Source organism: Martes martes (assembly GCF_963455335.1).
Source record: "Martes martes genome assembly, chromosome: 3".
Classification (NCBI taxonomy): domain Eukaryota; kingdom Metazoa; phylum Chordata; class Mammalia; order Carnivora; family Mustelidae; genus Martes; species Martes martes.
Genome location: NC_137890.1, coordinates 28,770,763 through 28,791,782, shown reverse-complemented (window position 1 = coordinate 28,791,782; position 21,020 = coordinate 28,770,763).

The following is a 21,020-nucleotide window of genomic DNA, read 5'->3' as shown; positions in this document are numbered from 1 at the left end:
GAACGTCACGGGGCAGGTGCCATTATTATTTCCATTTTGCAGATGAGAAACTGTGGGCAGAGAAGTAAATAATTTGCCTGAAGTCACACACTTGCTAAGTAAGTGACAGAGTCAAGGAGCCTGAAACTCAGGTCTGGCCGACTCTTAACCTTAGTCGATGTGTGTCCTCTGTACAAATATCGAGGGTGGGACAAATAGTCACCTTCCACTTCTAAAATCTCTCATTCCTCTTTTTTTTTTTTTAAAGCTCCTTCACATCTCCACTGGTTACTTAGTATTTTTTTAACTGAAATATAGTTGATAGGCAAAGTCACACTAGTTTCAGGTGCACGACACGGTGATCCAACAAGTGTACATGTTCTGCTCCCTCATGCTCACTGCAAATACACCCACCATCTGTCACTATACAACAATGTTACTGTGCCATTGACTGTATTCCCTATCCTCACTCCACATTTTTATACGCACTTCCAAGCAGAAGATCCCACAACTTTTTTTTTTTTTTAATAGAGGAGCTACTTTTTTTGATCAAATGCTTCCAGTCACTATGAGGGAAGACATGTAGGAAAGTCACTGAGAGAAATGAGGAAGTGTCCTCACAGCCGGCTCATGGCCCTCCCCTCAAGAATCTTGGCAAATAGAGCAAGGAAGTCATGGCGACAGTTAATGATAATGACACCTGCCACAGCTCGGACATCCAACCCACTTGAAATGGCCTCGCTAAAGAGATGCAGGATGATGGCAAGGGATAAGAGTATATGGTGTATCAATAACTAGAGGACACACTTCACTGTCAACTTCCTTACTGGCATGGTCCTTGGTGGAAACTTTCTAACCCAGAGGCCAGGCCATCCCTGGGCTACTTGAGACCGAATTAATGATGATATTCTATATGAAGAACACCTGTGTTCAGAGTCATTCCACATCGTCAGAAAGATAATAGGGAGGACTTGAGAGCCCTGGTAGCTTGATTGGGGTGGGGATGTATAGGCTGAGACAAGCATAGATTTGGGTCGAATCCTTTCTTCCATGTTCTGTGTAGTCTTAGGGAATTTATGTCACTTCTTTGATCACTGGTTTTCTCATCTTGAAAAAAGTGTTACAGAACATACTCCTAAGTACAACATCAAAATGTACATCACCATAGGGTGGTTATGAGGAGATAAGGGGCAGACTGTGCTCATCACAAAGCAGGAACTCATCAATGATGAGTTCTACCATCTTGCATTCCCATCACAGACATGCCTCTCTCACTAGGTCATCAGGGAAGATACTACCTTATTTGCTTCAAAGTTGAAGTATTTCAGAATTATCTGGATTTCACCTTTAATTCAGAAAGCCTCGGGGTTCTATTTTCAATACATCAATCGTTAACACTCGGAACCCAATTATCACTTGTCCGCTAGATTACTTACTGTGCTCTTACCGTATAAAGCACACTTCAAAACCACAACTTAGTTGTCACTAACTTTTTTTTTTCCACTAATAATCTGTTTTAATCAAATTTGTTTAAGGGGAAGTTACCACCATCACAGAACCTGGCACAGTGAGGGGAAGATAAAACCCAGAGTCTTTCAGTTTGCCCTTTCCATCAGAAGCAGAACTACATAACTTATTCCAAAGGTGGGACATCCATGCAAAAAGGGAAGCTAGTGCCCAAAATCTTGGATTAAGAGTCACCAGAGAAAGGGAAAACAAGAGCAAAATTCCCATCAGGGGCTTTGATTTTCTAGTCATTTGTGCAAGCCAGCCTTGGAAGCCTGAGCGCCTTCTAAACGGCTCCGCTCAAGGCATAGTCATGGTCATGGGCCCTGGGTCCAGGTGAGGCACATTTTGAAGGGCCTCATGGATCTCTACACAACCAGAAGACACATCCAGGTCTATACATGTAGTTAGGTTCACAGCCATTTAATAGCACAGAAATTCATTGAAGCATTATGGATAAAATTTCAACAAAGTAAATGACAGCTTTTTATATGTGCATTCAAGAAAGAAAAATGTATCTCTTCTGCAGGCCATAATTGTGGAACTTATGCTAATGGAAATCATTGTAACACTTTATTCATAAGGGTCATTTATAAATGATGTATGAATGTCCATAAAAGTCTCTCTTATTTGCTATTAATAGTTAGGAATGCTATTATTTTTACATAAACCAAGTGAGATGCCTTTCAAATGGAAGCAACAATAGGTATAATCGGTTGGAATGAGTCTACAGACAAAATAAGCATATTTTTGCTTGGTTATTAACTACAATAAAGTATTTCCACATGGGTTATTTAAGGTTTTATTTAGATTTCATCTTTAATTTGGAAAAACCTCAGGGTGCTATTTTCAATGAAATGTATCAATCCTAACACTTGGAACCCAATTATTACACTTCAGCTAAATTACTTACTGTGATCTTACCATTTAAAGCACACTTCAAAACCACAAGTGAGTTATCATAAAAAGATCTTCTTTTCTCGGACTTTTTTTTTTTTTTTACTCATAATCTGCTTTAATCAAATTTATTTAAGGGGAAGTCACCATCACACATTGACATTACCCTGCACAATGAGGGGAACATAAAACCTACAGTGAGTGGTCTTTTGGCTTGTCCTTTCCATCAGGAGTTGTGAGTCAAATACAGTCTTCCCCATCCTCCCAACACAGAGGAGATGGTTTGCCAGTGGAAGTGCAAGTTCTTGAATGATCTCATTGGAATTTGGTACATCTTGTTAAAATGTTCTTTTGATAGACTTTCATGAAATAATTTGTTTCAGATGTGGAAGGAAAGGTACACGTTCCCCAGGGTGACTTATTGAAAGACGGATCCATTGGTATTTTGCATGGAGTCCTTCAGAGGTAGCAAGAGAGAAGTCACTCTGATCTTCTCTTGCTGTGTTCCCCCAAAAAAGTAGAAACGCAGGCTCAAGAGGGGCAGGGGTTGAAGCCCCCCCCCCTTTGGAAATTGGTGAACGAGTCCCAATGGAAGGGAACCACCACATAAATTTTTTTTTTAAGATTTTATTTATTTATTTGACAGAGATCACAAGTAGGCAGAGAGGCAGGCAGAGAGAGAGGGGGAAGCAGGCTCCCTGCTGAGTAGAGAGCCCGATGCGGGGCTCGATCCCAGGACCTTGGGACATGACCTGAGCCGAAGGCAGAGGCTTTAACCCACTGAGCCACCCAGGCGCCCCCACCACATAAATTTTGGCTCAGGATTCAAACTGTGCCGTGCCACGTGCGCGGGGAGCGTGGAGGGGAGGGGAAACGTGAGGCTGCCACTCTCCTAATCCTACTCTTTCCGGCCTTCTTGACAACTTCGTCGTCCTCTCCGTATCCGAAGGTTGGACTTCAAGCAAATCCAGGGCAGAGGCCGCCATGCCCTGCCCACCGTTTCCAAGCTGAGATTTCCTTCAATTTACTGCTTCAATGCCTATTTTAGAAAGCACAGCACCTAGGAGGGAGAGCATTTTTCGTTTCTTCTGGGCCCCACAGAGGATGACAGGCAGCACTTTCTGAGAGCTACCAGCAAGAGCGGACACTGCTGCAGGAGGCTGGATCCCGGGCTCAGGGGCCGGCAGGTGGAAGACAATCTCAGTCAGATTCACATTTTTGCCCGGGGCCAGATTTGCCTAAAAGCTTCACGCTTCTGCACAGCTCCTCCCCCAGGATTATCAACACACCCGGGGTTCCCTTGCTTCTTTCCCCAGCCTCCCCTCTCTGGATAAACATCAGAAAATGTATTGATGTGCCATTCAGCCACACTTCCATCCTTTGGCCTCATGTGGATGATGGTTTGTGGGGAGGGAGGATTTTTGATAACACAGGAAACTTTCAATTCCTGTGAACAAAACTTGGAAGACTTGTCAACACTGCCCAGGGCTGTCAGAGGAATAGGACAAGGCAGATGGGCAGTGATTTCGGTTAAAATGTTGTTGCTTATACTAGGGTCAAAAACTTCATTTCTCTGATTAGATTTTTTTTCTTTTAATTACAGAATTGCAAGGGCAGGTGAGAGGAAACTGTCAGGAATACTGACTGGATAGAGGGACTGATGGAGGGATGGAGGGGCGGGGGGGGGGTGGAGAAGGAATGGAAAAATGAAGGATAGGACGGAGAGGGAGGGAGGGAGGAATGGGCTGACTCAATGGGTCCAGGCATTGCTTTAGTTAGTTCTCAGGATCCTCGGAGGCAAGTGCTATAGTTAACAATGTTTCACAGATGAGAAAATGGAAACTTATACGATGAGTTAATAGTCACACCCCAGTCTTCTTTATTCCAAAATCCATTTTTTGTGGACATCACGTTTATTCTACTGCCATTCCTCACATACATCAGAAAGCTGGAATAAGTAAAACCCTAACGGGCCAGAATCTGATCCCAGTAGCATTACAGAGTGAGGATAAAGGGTTAGAAAAAGGTGTTGCCTCTCTGATCACCAAAAAGTCACAAAGTACTCCCAGGCCTCCTCTCGGTGTCCTAGCTTTGATGTGGTGTCAAAGAGCTGCCTAAGGAAATATGGTACTTATAATGCTGGTTATGTGTTCGACTTCTTTGATTTTTGTTTTCCTTATTCTTGATTTAGTCTATTCTAGACTTAACCTTATCTAAAGCACTGGGTTTACAGACAGTCCAAGAGATCTTCCCTTACTGTAGAAGTGACTCAGATATTTAGGATTCCAGGATCTTCAGCTGGAGAGCAAAGTCGAGAGAGGCAATGGCAGCACAAGTGGGAAATTAAAAATAGAAAAGCTTAGAAATTGGATAATTTAATGTGGAGGGAAAAAATAAGAGTGTAAAAAGTAGTTTCTGGATCCTACAGAATTATAAGGAAGAGTATCTATCAAGTCTTTTCTCCATTTTTCTATCAGTCAAGATAAAGAGTGTGAAATTAAATTCTAGTGAGAGGAATGCAAGTTACTTCACCCGTATACCCTTTTGCCTCCTGGAAAACTGCATCTGTGTCAAGTTCCAGAGCTACAAGAACAGTTTAAACCAAGCTGGTCTCTCCAATCAATGCCTGCTTCCTGAAGGAAGTTGGAGATACAGCGGCCCCAGGTCTGGCCCAGCAGGAAGGAGCCTTTAGCGGGGTCCCAGGCAACATTTGACAAAGAAGGAAACAAAACAGGGACAAACTAAACCTGCCAAATTCTATTATAAATGTCATTGTGCAGGATGATAACAATGGTCGCTGTGTATGGACAGCATCTTGTTATGGCTCTAGTTACACTCTTTCACTTAATTTTTATAAAACCCGGGGTGCCTGGGTGGCTCAATGGGTTAAAGCCTCTTACCTCAGTTCAGCTCATGATCCCAGGGTCCTGGGATCGAGCCCCGCATTGGGCTCTCTGCTCGGCAGGGAGCCTGCTTCCCTTCCTCTCTCTCTGTCTGCCTCTGCCTATTTGTGATCTCTGTCAAATAAATAAATAAAATCTTAAAAAATTTTTTTTTTACAAAACCCTTTGGACAGGTACCATTTTCATCCCCATCTTAGCAGTAAGTTAAAGAAAAAAAAAAAAGATCAGAGAGGTTGAGTAATTTACCCAGGCTTATACAGTATTTGGCAAATCTGTTTATTAAAATAAAAAAATTAATTAAAAAAAAGAAATACAAAAAAAAAAAGAAAAGTAAGCTAATATCTTAGGCACTGGAAAAAAAAAAAAGAATTTACGTGTAGGCTATTTGAACAAAGATCCTGAATAAGCAAATCTGTTATATTTCTTATATTATATGCTATATGTATGTACTCTTTATCTACTATAGATTTATTAACGATAACTAGAAAAGTTATACAAAATAATTTAAACACAATGTTAAACCATTTTTTTAATTTTTTAATTTTTTTAAAGATTTTATTTATTTATTTGACAGACAGAGATCACAAGTAGGCAGAGAGGCAGGCAGAAAGAGAGGAAGGGAAGCAGGCTCCCTGCTGACCAGAGAGCCCGATTCTGATTCGGGGCTCCATCCCAGGACCCTGGGATCATGACCTGAGCCGAAGGCAGAGGCTTTAACCCACTGAGCCACCCAGGTGTCCCTACTGGGTTTTTTTTTTTTTTTTTGAAGGGGGCAGAGAATTTCTGTTTTATTCACAAATTAAATCAATGAACCATTCCCTAAACATTATAGCTTATTGAGGTTTTACTATATTGTTTTATGTGTACTTAGATGATTCGTTAAGAGCAACTAAGATGATGTCTAGATAGTTATCAGGGAAGTACAACTATCTCTAAGCCTCTAATTATTAAGACCCAGTAACATACGAATCAATATCAAGATAGGAAGAGGGAAGAGAGGAAAATCTAAAGCATTCCTTGAGAAGGCAGCTTCTCTTAAGATGATGGACAAGTGGTGTCTATTTACTATGTAGCTCATTGGAGAAATACTTTTGAGGAGTGGAGGATGTCTGAGGAAATACAACTGGCCTGTAGCCAACTACAATACTGTGTCAGGTCCACCCATCAGACTAGAATAACCCAGCTCCTTCAGAGGAGCCCAGGGAGGAATTCCTGGAAATGGCAAAGCATATTGGATTTCGCATTATCCAACAACATAAAATGATGTATTAACATTCTCTCCAAACTGAAAATACTTTTTTAAGTCTTAGATAATTTAACTAGGTTATATTTGCATTATGTGGTATAAAATAAACATTTCAAGTTATTTCTGCTCACATCACGCACTGAGTATTTTGTCTAAAATATTTCTTCACTGCCTGAATTTACGCTATAAATTGATGTGGTGCAAGTCAACCGAAGACAGTCATCAAATATTTAGGCGTGTTAAATACTACAGTTATTCATAAAGTCCAAAATAATTTTTTAAATGGGAGCATATCTGATAGTAGTATCAAATTGAGAGAACTGCGGGAATGATTCTGTGCCATCTGAGAACTAAGATGAAGCCAGTGTTACGGAAAAGAAACAAGAGAAATGTTCTACATCAATGTCAAAGTGAAAAAGGACAGTTCCGGTTTCCATTTGGACAGGCTGCTGTGCCGCACGGTGGCGGGCTGGCTGAAGGGGGAGCCGGACTGGAGAGTCTAGTCAAGAGATGAAAGCCACGGTCTGGTGAAAACCCAAGGAGGGACTGGACTCGGTGAGGCCAGGGGACTAGGTCCCCTTCATCTTCACATCCCCAGTGCTGTTATAGTCCCTGGTACACAGAATGGGCTCAAATAATATTTATTAGCTAAATTTCTTTATCCTAAATTTCTAAATTTCTTTATCCTCCTCCACATTCTGACAAAATCTCCATTCTTTGGCTTTAAAACCACATTCCCAGTGATGATTATATTGCACACGGAAGTTCTAGACAATTGCACAAATACATCATATATGAAATAGCACGATCGTAGAGGCTGCTAAACAAGATAAACTGGAAAATCTGCTTAACAGGATCATAATTCATTCCACAAACATTTATTGATCCTTTCCACACTTTGCTTTTCCTGGACCACAGGGATGTAGATAAAAATGCGGATTGTAAAGGATTATTTCAAGCCTTTGTTGCAACAACAACCACGGCAACAGAAACTAGAGCCAGATGGCCAAGTAACTGAGCAATCCTTAGTGCGGGAAATAAGCAAATCTATAGCTGCCATTGCCTATAAAAGTTCACATACCTTGTTGGCACATGGTATGCACACGATAAATAATTGCTGATTGAAAAAAGAAAATGTTCTGCTAGAAATTCTTTTAAAAAGTGAGGTTGACAACACGAGTAAGTGCATACTTATATCCTGTAGTCTGCAGCATACTGCTTGGAGGATATCAATCCCAAAAGCTCAGTTATCCAAAAAGGCAAGGACTAGGATGAGAAAAGACTTCTACACCATAAAATAAACATCAAAGAATGCCAGGTCAGACTGGAAGGGCTCAAATCCAGGCACTGCCACATATGAGCTACGTTTCATAGAAGTTACTTAGTGGTCTGGAGCACGTTTTCAACTGTATCCTAACTTTATAGGGCTATTATTAGCGTTAGTGTTAATACAAGTACCTAGAAATTGCTGCCACACAATAAGCTCTCCATGAAAAGTGATTAGAATAGTGCTATGAACTGAATTGTGTCCCCCCCACTCTAAAATTCATACGCCAAAGTCCTACCTCCCAGTACCTCAGAATATGACTGTATTTAGAAAAAGGGTCTTTTAAAGTAATTAAGGTAATATGAGGTCATATGGGTGGGACCTAATCCAATATGACTGGTGTCCTTATGAAAGAGGAGATTTGGACACCAGATCAATACCATGGCATCCATACCAAGAGGGCAACCATGGAAAGAAACCACAAGAAGGCAGCCATCTTCAAGCCAAGGAGACCTGGGTGTCAAAAAATTCCGACACACCCACACCTTATTATTGGACTTCTACCCTCTAGAACCGTGAGAAAATACATTTCTATTGTCTGAGCAACCCCCCCCCCCAGTCTGTAGTGATTTTGTTATGGCAGCTCTAGCAAACTAATACCTACTCTCATCACCATCTTCGTCAAAGTAACTTTGCTTGAGGGGGACCAGAAGTCTGTCAGTTGAGGCCAATGGGTTGATGAAAGCTTCTGAACTTTAAGCTTCTGTATGGGTCCAGCAGCCAGTCTGGTGGCCTGGTGCATGTATGTTCTTAGTAAGTATTTGTTGAATGTGTGTGTGAGTAAATGAATGCATGCATGCATGACTTAATGAAGGAATATTAATAAGATGATAAGCCTCTAGTGCCCGGTATAGTACAGCAGACAGCTGACAGAATCACAGGAACAATGGCTAAATGCTTATTATATCCCAGGCACTGTGCAGTAAAAACTATAAAAAGCAAATACAAGAACATAAAACCTTAGGAGTCTGAGGGGTTTTAGAGTAAGGAAGAATGGTCCATGTTACCACTTCATTATCTTTGCAAACACCGCTGTGTAATCGTTGGTCCAGAGAGGCTGTGCTGTTTATGGGAAGGAACGCTAGGCTTGAAGCCAGAAGACCTTTGTGGTGTGCTTTCTTCTTCTGTCACTTATGAGAGATTCTTGGGAAGGTTACGTAGCCACCCTGAGCCTCAGTTTCCTCTTCTATAAAGCAGGAATATTGATACCCACTCCACCTCTGACATAAAGCTGGGGTGAAAATCAAATGACAACGTATGTGTGTGAAAACAATCTATACACCACAAAACTTTATGTGTGTTAAAGGCATGCCATTAATAATGATAACCTGGAATGATTAAGTGAACATTAGCTTGTATTCTGCATATTAAATATTATATGAAAGGATGTACATGAAAGATTTTTATAGTATTCCATTCAAATCGATAATCTTCTTTAAAATTTCAGGCCACTTAAAAGTTTATTTGTATAAGTCACCTACGTGGTAACAACTCATGCCTGATGATCCCAGATAAATGTGGTCACCTTTCATTTTTTTAAGAGGGTATTTCTGATGAAAATTATTTGAAAGTTTTCTGTTATGGGCAATTCTGACCCTTAGATTTCTGATCCCCTAAGTGTCATCGTAGTACCAATTAACAAGTTTCAGAATTTATTATTTTGACTGATAGATGCAGAAAAAAAAGACATCTGTGAAAATAGTGATGTATTTTATATTTGTTTAGTTGTTCATTGTTAACATATTTTTCATTTTAAAGAATTTAATACAGGGGCACCTGGGTGGCTCAGTGGGTTAAGCCTCTGCCTTTGGCTGAGGTCATGATCTCAGGGTCCTGGGATTGAGCCCCACATGGGGCTCTCTGCTCAGCAGGGAGACTGCTTCCCCCTCTCTCTCTGCCTGCCTCTATGCCTACTTGTGATATCTCTCTCTCTCTCTCTCTCTCTCTGTCAAATAAATAAATTCTCTGTCAAATAAATAAATAAACTTTAAAAAAATAGAATAAAGTAAATAAAAAATTAAAAACTTAATACAAAAAACAGAAAACTTGATTTCACAGACATATCCACAACACACTTTTTCCTGCATTACATAAAACTGATGGCAAGGAAAACAGAAACAAGAGAAGAGAGGAACCAAAAAAAAAAAAAAAAGAAAGAAAGAAATGTAGATAAGTAAAATCCATATTTAGCAAAATCCTGAGGTAGAATTATGTAATTCATTTTTTTGGAATACTGCCAACACTCTAATTTTCAATAAATGGTAGCAAAAATTAATAAATGTTTGGACTTCCACTTGAATATTTGCAACACAAATCTTTTCAACTTCTCTTTTTTCCTTATTTTCAGTGGAGAAAATTCAGAATCCCCTCCCAGCTTTTTTTTTTTTTTTTTTGCCATAATATTGAACTTTTTTTAAGCATTCAGGTCCAATTTTCTTACACAGATTATCCTACATTCTGAATGTAACTGGCTGTTTCCTCAAGGTGTCCTTTAGCTTGTACCCTGACACCCTGTATTTCCTTAAACTGGAAGTTAGGTGAGAGGCTCGATTAGAATTAGATTAAACAATTTTGGCTAGAATACTTCATAGGTGGTACTGGATACCTCACATTTGATTATATAGTAACATATAAGGTCAGCTTGCCCCTCTGCAAGTCATAAGGCTGACCATGTGGTAAAGGTAGTGTGACCACTTGACCTCTCCACTGTAAACTTACATGTTCTTCTGTTTCAGTTAAAACCATGAAAATATCCTCTTCCTCAACACCCTTTCACCCAATGACTTTAGCATCCACTGATCATACTCACATGAATCGATTATGACATTAAGGACTACAAAATGGTGCTTTTCTAATTTTATCCTTTCTTCCACATTTATTAGTTGACATCTTTTTCCTAAAGAATTTTCCTCTGCCTTGTTTTGTTCCCCCCCCATTTGATGGTTATTTCTATTATTTTATACTTTAGTCCTCATAACTCCTCTAATATAAATAATGTCACCCCTATTTTGTAAGTGAAAAAACTGAAGCACAAGAAATAACTTGCTCAGCATAGCTAGTAAATGGCAGGTATAGACGTGGAACTCAGATCTCACTCCTATTCCAACACTGTGGCCAATTATATCATCACCTCATAGTATGTAGCCTCAATTTATATGAGGTATCTGCTCAACCCCTTAATTACCAAAGGTCTTTCTCTTCAAATACTTCTGGTGTGGAACCGTGACTAAGCCTCCCATTGGAAAAGTTCAAGAATGAATACCTAAATGTTCCCAGTACTGGCTCTAGGGGCTGGGCCACTATAAATGAAAAATAAAAATAGATCATGCGCTGGCCAGTAATGGGGATGACATCCCTCACGCCACACTCCTGTCACTAAAGACCACATTGAAAAATCTGGAATGCCCTTGGAAGGAGGGTAAATGGGATATTGACCCAGCCACAGTTTGTAGACCAAGTCCCTTGAAACCAGCAGTTACACAATGTCCAGGTGATTCTCTTATTGGCATTGGGGCCATCTCAGAATCTGGCTGGGGAAAGATGAGTTGTTCGACATGAAGTTAATTTTGTTCTATTATAATTAATTAAAACCACAAATGTTGGATCTATTTGCACCTTGGCAACCAGTACAGTCTCCATCTACCTATTTCCTTCCCCTCTGATTCTTCTTTCCTTCATCTACCAAATAGGGTTATTAATAAGAGCACCTGAGGTTATGGAAGATAGTCTATTAAGCTTCCAGATAATATCTGGCACTACCCCTCTTTACTTCAATTCTATTTTTCCTTTCTGTTCTTTTCATCTTTCTCACTCTCCTGTTACTCCTTCCTGGAAAGAAGCAGTTTGGTCACTTGTACAAAAAAAGAATAAATTTTTAAAAAATAAAATAAAAACAAGGGAGGGGACCTAAATTTATTTTTCTAGGAACAAGCATTTAATACTAAATGCTTATGATTGACAGGTGTGGTACAAGACCTTAGAGACAAAAAGTAGTGAAAATTTCCCCAGAAAATGCAGAGAAAGTGTTCGTTATAATGCAAATGCAAAAATAAATGTCTGCTAGTGACTTGGGGAACTCAGACGAAGAAACATTCTCAGTACCCCAAAATCTCTTGAAGCTCTGTTTCTCTCACAAGCCCTGATTCAGAAGGAACAGTTGCTTCATTTACTTAAAAAAAAAAAAACAACAAAATGGTATGGTATTATGTTTACTTTAATCAAAGAACAATCTAAAAAGAATGTTAATATGAACCTGAACTGATCTCGGAGCGTAGACTTGCAGGAAAAGATTTCCTGGGAGATTTGTGGAAAAGTGAGAGTGAAGACCCTGGGACCCTAGAAATTATTGTCACGAGCAGAATTTGCACAATCCCAGCTCAGGACAGGCCAGAGTGGTGTGTTCCCAGAATTATTCTTCAGCCACCAGTACCATTTTGACATCCTTCAGGCGTGGGGACGTTTGCACTCAGGTCATTAGAAGATCTCAGACCCACATCAACTCACAGTTCTAAACAACAGAGCCCCAGGAAGAGTGAACTCCGCTTGGGAATCCCCACCTCTCCCCAGTATCCTGAGCCCAGCTGTAGACAGCCAGTTCTTAAAGTTCAATCCAGCCCCCTCCTCAGTGAACTTACCGTGTGACCTTGAGCAAGTCACTTAATATCTTGTGTCTATGTTTCCTCATTTGTACAATGGGGATGGAGACGCTGACCTTCCTCTCAGGCCCACTCTTTAGCACTCACAAAGTACTTTGAAAATAAAAATGCTGAATTATAATTTTAATCAATTAACCTTGGTACTTCCCACTCAGTCACTCCCTGTTGGGTAAATGATCAAAAATGTTGGCTGACTTAGACACTTTGAGCCCAGAATTCTCCCACACACAAAACATATCTCCTCCAGATCCCCACAACAAATCCTTTCCTGCCCCTGTCACCAACTGTTGGTGCTTTCCTAACCACTGACCAGGACACAGGAACCCCCAAAAATGTAAAGGGTATTCAAACTTGTGCTTCACAGACCCTTCAGGTCCAAGGAAATGCTGATAAAGTTACAAGCCCAGCCCCAGGGAGGGATGTATAAACCAGATTTCCTCTGGGTTTGTGAAGGTTTTCAATTACAAAAGTATGTGTTTATCAATTTATTTTTAACAAATACTTGCCAAACACTTAAAATGTGCACATTAGAATGAAATTCTTTACAGTCAGCTGGTAGGAACCCCGTCATAGCCAGGACAGTCATGTTACAGACACATCCAGCCGTAACCAGGGCCAAGTGGTAGGGAAGGTAGACTGCACAAGCATCAGGTCTCCACTGGGTGGGTGGACCACTTGGCCTGGTCCTCCCATCTCTCAAAGCACTTACTGTCCAGCATATCTTTGTAAAGAATCACTTCTTATCACCAATAAAGTAGCCAATCAAATCCTCCATTGGATTTTGACTGGACGCTCCCCAGTATAGGAAAATAAACAGGCCCATTCCTCTAATATGAAGCACACTTTGAACTGAAACCGGAGGTGCTTCCCTTTGAGCTGAAACCAGAGATGAGTAAGTTGAGTCACAAACCCCACCAGAAATAAATGCCAGGAATATACCTCATTAGTGAGAGTTGCATACATCCATGTCCTAAGTTTCACTCATAGTTGCAGGGAGAGTAAAACAGGGAGTCTTAGTTTAAATGGTTGTATTTTCTTTCACACGTCATCTGAGCCATTCAAGAGCCAGTGCACATCTCTGAGTCATGCAGTACTTTAGCACCTAGTACTAATCACCAATTTGGTGAGACTGTTCCCGTCAGGGATTTATACAATAAAACTGCTCTGTGGAATGATCACTGGGCTAGTAGTTAGTAGATGGATTTGGAACCCAAGCGTAACGCATTCTAACACTGTGATCTGGGGAATCACCTAAACTTCCTCTAGGAAATGAGAATGATAACAAAGGCCCTTCCTAAGTCCAGGGCCGTTAGGAAGCACCAATGGGATGAGGTCAGTAGAAATATTTTGTAAACAATAAAGCAATCCACGAGTTTAAAGGATGATGCTGATGATTATTACTTCTATTAAATCTTCATGGAATAGGTGAATTTGGAAACCTTCACTGAATGAATAAAAAGGGCATACAGATATTAGAACAGTGTCTATAGATGGTAATAAATAAGGGTGGATTATCATGAGTAGAATAAGAAGAAAAAAATATTTTCTTCAAATTCTGTCTTTGATTAAAAAAGATGCACTGGGTTCAGTGTGCTTTTCCAGCTATCACATCCATGATCTTTGCAATTAACTTCTTAAGTGTTCATATTTAAAAGGCATGCCATAAAAATAATGGATTCAGAATAATTACCATATGTGGTAAGAACAAAGAAAAAAAAAAACAAAATATTTCTCTCTATCCCAAAAAGTTTCAGAAGTTTCAGAGTTAATAAAGTTCAGTACGTGCTTGGAGAGTATAGGCCCACAAACAGACTATCGTTTTGAAAGAATTCAACTCCCTAGAACCACCATTGGAACATTGCCACTCACTATGATGAGATACAGGACAAAATTCTAAAAATGGGTATGTAGGCAGGTGAAATGCAATATGGATTTCTAAAATAGTTATCAACCAAGTTTACATATGTTAGCAAATATTTGCACTTATTAGTATAAACAGATTGTCATAAAATAGTAAAATGACACAAAATGAAATGACATACAATAAATTTATAACAATGTAAATTTAGTCCTTGGTTCATTTTCTTCTTTTTTCACATTTTTCTAAATACTTCTGAAAATATTCATGTGCCATCTGTTATTGATTTAGAATACTATATATTTTTTTTGGTTTTTAAGCCTATATTCTCTTTTTCTGGACACAGAAAAGATACAGACTAATTTTTATATTATTCTATATAACCAGCCTTCATATATTGGAAGGCATGTTTGGAAGCAAACATGCACTCAATTTAGCTTTCCCGAACTGCTATCTTATGAGACAGGGAAGATCAAACATTATGTCCTTGATGGAGCGGGAGTAAACAGAAGCAATCTCTCGCTCTTCCCTCCTGTTTCCCCCATCCTATGCCTTTCCCTCTCTCTGTCTTTAGGCCCTCTGGAACAACAATAAAAAATGTTAGAAAAAAGCAACTTTTCAAACATTTTACCCAAGCATTTTTTTCTTTTCATTTAACAATGTGTTCATTTTCTATCAGTGCATATAAAATCAGCCCCGTACGTAGCTTCTTAATATAACAAACATTTATGCTTTCATAGTTCCTGCGGGTCAAGCATCCAGGTATGGTTAAGCTGGGTCCCTCAGACTCAAGATATCTCATGAGCTTGCAGTCAAGCTGTCAGCTGGAATACAGTCACCCCCAGCCCCAAGTGGGGCTGAAGGTTTTAATTTCACTCACAATGTTGTAGTCAGGCTGAAGATCTGCATGCATGGCTGGTCTCAGCTCCTCAGTATGTCTTATGGGTATCTCCCTAGGACTTCTCGCAACATGGTAGTATGCTTTCCCTAGGGCAAGTGGTCCCAGGGAGCGTGCAAGAGGGCACTACAAAGGAGGTCACAGTCTCTTTGCAACCTAATCTCAGAAAGGATGTCTCAGCACTCTTGGCAAGGTCTAGTCGTTAGAAGCGAGGCACTAGGTCCAGCCTCAGTCAAGGGGCTTAGTTAGCACCGCGTATCATACTTAGATCACTCTAGGAAATGCAAAACAATGACAGTTGAGTTTACTTCTGATGAAACAAAATTAACATGCTCAGCATGACTAAATCCACTCAGAAGGTGTCTTTGATTAATCAAATTTTTATCCCAAAAGAACCTAATTTCGTCATTTTCAAAATTGTTTCTGATCAAATCCCTAAACAGTAGAGCCTAAAATGTGCCAGGCGCTGGTGATGGTGCTGACTGCAGGAAGTGAGACACAGCCTCTGTCTTTAAGAAGAGGCCTTTAATTTTGAACTCTGTTGTTTATTTCTAGATCTTCAAAAAATCTTTTTAAATGCTTTAGTTATTTGGATTTTGTTTTGTTTTGTTGAAACAAGGAATGATTACCCTACTAAATAAATATGCAATTAATTGTGCTCTTCCAAAGAGCTTCAAAGCACTGAAGTGTCAATATCTCCCTGGATCTTAGATTCCCTAAATAAATAGAGATTCAGTTTATAGTGAGATAAACTAACACATAAAAGATCAGGTTTCCTGTCCGCTGCCACAAAGGTAAGAACAGATCGTGAAATAAAAGAATCGGTCCCACCTGAATGGCTACCCATTTCCCTACTCACCAGGGATTACTTCTTTTCTCCGAGCTCAACACACCAGTTAGAATCATTGATTTCACAACCTACTCATGTAATTCACTTTTACTCTTTCGCCTCTTTATCCCTGACTTACTATAATCTACCCCTCTCGGCTTTTCCCTGCCCTTATCTTCACCTGAAAGCATTTAACTTTTGCATCACAGGGTTGTTCCATTTCTCTCTTTTGTTCCAAACATATTCTGCTTTACACTAAATCTTTAAGACCACTTTCAAAAATCCATTTCAGATGGGCTCTTTGGAATTCTTTTTTCTTAAGTGGTACTGTTATGGACTTAGCTCTGATTAAGTCTCTCTTAGTTGACAACAACATCTTCCCAAACTAAAAGACTTTGAGCTTCATCTCTATGCGCCATACCAAATCATGGCTATCCCAACCATTCACATTAGAATTTCCACTACCTCCAGAGTTTACCTCCCTATCTAAAATAAGGTAGTGGAAGAGTCTTCAGACAAAGTAACAGTCATTGAAGCAAAATACTTGAGTCCTAAGTCAGAGTTGGCTCCTTAAAGTCATTTAAGGAGAATTATAATAACATGGCATGTTAATAGTCCACCCACATAAAAGTGAATTAATTCAGTTCTATTTCTATCATATTTTAATATAACGAGGTAAAGATTATAGAGCAAATAGTAAAAGAGTCTGCCCCACTGATACTGCTATGTAGTCAACATTTTCATGGTAATATAAAATGCCACAATATGCTTTTCTGGTGTTTGACACCACATCTGCCTAAGCTTATAACATTGCTGGTCTAATTCATCTGAATAAGCATTGTGACTTTCAGGAATCTGGAACTCTGAAAAACGTAAAGAGAAAAACATTTTTGGAAAAAAGGATTATAAAACAAAGATAGTTGTTCACCCAACTGAATTATATAAACATCACTGGAACCATGAATTAATGACATAAAATTTAAATGTGCTATAGCAGGGAGTGGTCATAAGAGCATAAATTGCTGTCACTGACAATGAGGCAGTCTGGGACCTGTAGGGAAACTAGATGTGTTCATGGCTTCTACTGTGGTTAGCACTATACAATAAGCAGCAAAAATGGGCCTCCAGAGGGAATCTGCAAAAGGTTGTAGACAGATGTTCTGAATCTTAGAGTCCAACAGAAGTGTATTTAGGTCAGAGAATAAGGTTGAACAAGGAGAGAAAGAGCAGAAACAGAATTTGTTGGGTGACCTCTAGAAGCTGTTTCAATAGAAAATTGTCTTGATATGTGCTTTCTACAAGAGAAATGAGATTAGCTGTGAACTACAGTTAAACTAACATTAAAAGTCTGGATCTAAATGGAATTACATTGAAAATGTTGTAGTATCTGAGAGTTCTAGGACAAGGTCCATAGAAAACAATTTTTTTAAAAAAGAGGATTCATTGAGCCAAACAAAGAGCAGTATCATTTTCTTAAATGAGGCTTGGTTTTATATCAGTTGTTCAGTTAAACTGAACTATCTTAGAAAAGTTGTTTTAATTCTTCTACATACCTTTATTCTTTCTAATATCTATGTGAGGATATGGAAATTGATGTAGCCAATAAAAGCATGAGTCACATTGGTGTGACTGGGATTTCTTTTCTCCATTATATATGTAATTTTATTTATAGATGTAGTTGTATTTCTCTTATTTATAGATGTATAATTTATACAAATATTTATTTGTATTTTTATTTATTATCCATTTTGTATATATAATATTTTTCTATTATATATGTGGGGGGGGTGAGTGAGTGTATATATAAAATGAAAATTGTGTTTGATTCTCTAGAGAGAATAAGAAACACAGCAGTAGAATCCTATGTAAACTCACAGGATCCTAGGTATAATCTTGCCACTCCTATGTAGAAGGAAACTGTTATAATAGCTAATGACATTAATAGCTCAGATAACAGATTATTTAAGTAATTACAATAATAGCTATGTTACCAAATTCCCATCTTTTTCCTTTACCCTAATTTACCACTCCCTCGTTGCCACTACTTGCTCTCCCAGCCTCTGTCTCAGACACACTTATGACTCACTCCAGGCCAGATCATCTGCTTGGTTTCTAAAACTCCTTCAAGGACTAAAATGATATTGTATTTCTAGAGTTTACATGACCCCTACCTTCTAATCCTCTCCACCTCTATCGTGAAGAGAATGAGAAAATGACATAAGTTGTCCCCACATAAAAGGAGGCCCATGCAACTTCTCAGTAATGGACAAGGCTCATCATATTTTCACTCACTCTCCCCTCCATCTTTGGGTGATCCCGATGAAGGACAGTTTGCTGATGGTTAGGTTCTAACTCCACAAATTGGGTCTCCTACAAAAGGGGACCCATGGAGTGATCTCAGCCTAGATTATTTCTTCCTGCTTCTGAAAAGTACACCAAAGAGTAGCATTGGAATATCAAAGTATTTCTGCCATAGCCAAAGTGATCTGTTGTGAGAATAATAAAAATATGTTTATACATTTGCACTACATTTCTACTCCTGTGTTTGGAGCCATGGAAATTCAGGAAGATGAGGAATCATTTACTATAGCATTAAAATATTAAAAAGTGACTTAAAAATAAAGGGTGTTTACATTTCTTTGTTATAATGGGGATAACAACTTCGTTTTCATTTGACATTTCTGGAAAAGAGTGACAACCAAGAATAAATACATTATACCATATCAAACTAGTTGAAAGCTCGAACTCTTTGTAATTCCTATATGAAGCTAAGGGCCACAAAATCCTCGAACATTCAAGGACAAGTGAAAGAGGAAGAAAGGACTCCTATCACACACCAAATCTGAGTTTTATTCTACTATTTAGTGCAACTCCCTTTTTTGTTGTTGTTTGTTTCTCTAAGTAAGCTCTCATGGGGTTTGAACTCATGACCCCGAGATCAAGAATCGCATGCTCTACAAAATGAGCCAGGCAGGCACCCCTGTGCAATTTTCTTTTGTGGTCCTAGCACATTCTGTTGACCTAGTTTACCAATTGCTTTCTTTTCTTTGATAGCATACAAGAGCCCAGAGACAAAATCAGAGATAAGTGGGGGCTGTATCACCTCACTGGTGGCAGCAGTATGGACTGTGGACAAGAGCTCTATGTCTCAGAAACAGAGAGTTGTGCTGATGCCCATTTTTCTGTTGCCTTCTGCTCTGAGATTAGAGATATTCATAAGATTAAGTAACACACCTCTTCTAACCAACTAACTATTGGGCTAACCTTCATGGTATTTTTTTTTTTTCTTGCTGCTTAGCACATTAGAAGAGACATTTTTATTTTGTGAAACAATCAATCCATAAGCAGTGGTTAAATGTTTCTTTATTCTTAGTTCTTTCTTGACATTGTTGGGGATGGCTAAAACGAATAAAGACTGACCTCTATTTTCTATTGTTTAACATATGACTGAACAAAAATACAAAACACAAATTATGACAAATGCATAGTACTTATTCTGAATACATACTGCACTCTTTGGATTGTATTAATCCATTAAATTCTCCTACCACCCAATGAAGTAAAATACAATTAACTCTTGAACAATCTAGAGGTTAGGGATGCTGTACAATTTTCGAGTTCGGCCCAAATTAACTAGTAATAGCCCACTGTTGACCAGAAGCCTTACCAATAAAATAAACAGTCAATTAGCACATATTTTGTATGTGATATATATATATACACACACACTGTATTCTTACAATGAAATAAGCTACAGAAAGGGAATATTTTTAGGAAAACCATAAAGAAACTACATTTACAATCCTGTACTGTATTTATCTAAAAAATCCACATATGAGTGGACCCACACAGTTCAAACCTGTGTTGATCAAGTGTCAACTGCAGATTATTATCTCTACTGCACTGATGAAAAAAGTGAAGCATGGAGAATTTATCTAACTTGGCCAAGGTTATATAGCTAATAAACTGCAGATCCAGGGGTCAAACCCAGACATTCTTATGCTCCAATCTATGTTCTTATTCAGCATGTTCTACTAACCCTTGAAACAGTCAAGTGTTACATGAATTTAAATAAAAAGGAGATAAATGACACTGGAAGAGGTTCATGGGCAAAATGGAGTGGACTTGAAACTTGGAAAATTAGGAGACTATGGCCAGGCAAGGAGCAAGGAATTCTGGCAAGAAGATGAACAAAGCACGTGGAGTGTCCATGGGGGAGCACAGGAGCCAAACCAACCAGAGTAGATGGGTATGAGGAGAAATTAGATGAGATCATTAGGATGGGGAATATTATGGAAATCCAGAACATATCTAGTGAAAACTGAATTCCTAACAGGGTAAAGTAATAATTGGTTTAGAAGACATTATCTCAGAAACGTATTTTGTTTCATTCCAACACAAATAAACCTTCTCTATAGGTGTGGAGATCTCTCAATGATCATTTCATTATTGCCAAAACTGAACAGGGGAAAATATGGAGTGCAAGGTAAAGTGACATACAGGTGTGTTTATTTTTAGGTAGCCTTGGAGAATGGCTTCCAAGGAGCTGGAGTTTTCTATCCTGACCCACAGTGCATTCTGATTTGGACTCCATTTTTGTAATCTCTGACCACCAGGAATGTACCACACTTGTATTGAAGTTGAAATGGGGTTAAAGCCATGAGGCCTTCCTGAAAGACAACATACAGAGGAAAATTTTTTCCATGCCACCTGCTGTTCTGGAAGATCACTCCTAAAGGAAAATCAGCTGAGAGGCAGTGAGAAAATGCAGTCTCCCTTCAAAAAGCAGAAAGGGAGGTGAGGAAGGAGAACTTGAAACCATCTGGGGTTGGGGAGGATACTATGAACAAGTTTACCAAAAACAGAATGAAGCTGAAGAAAGCAGGGAGTCTGAAGGTGTCACTAGAAAAGTTAAGCAAGAA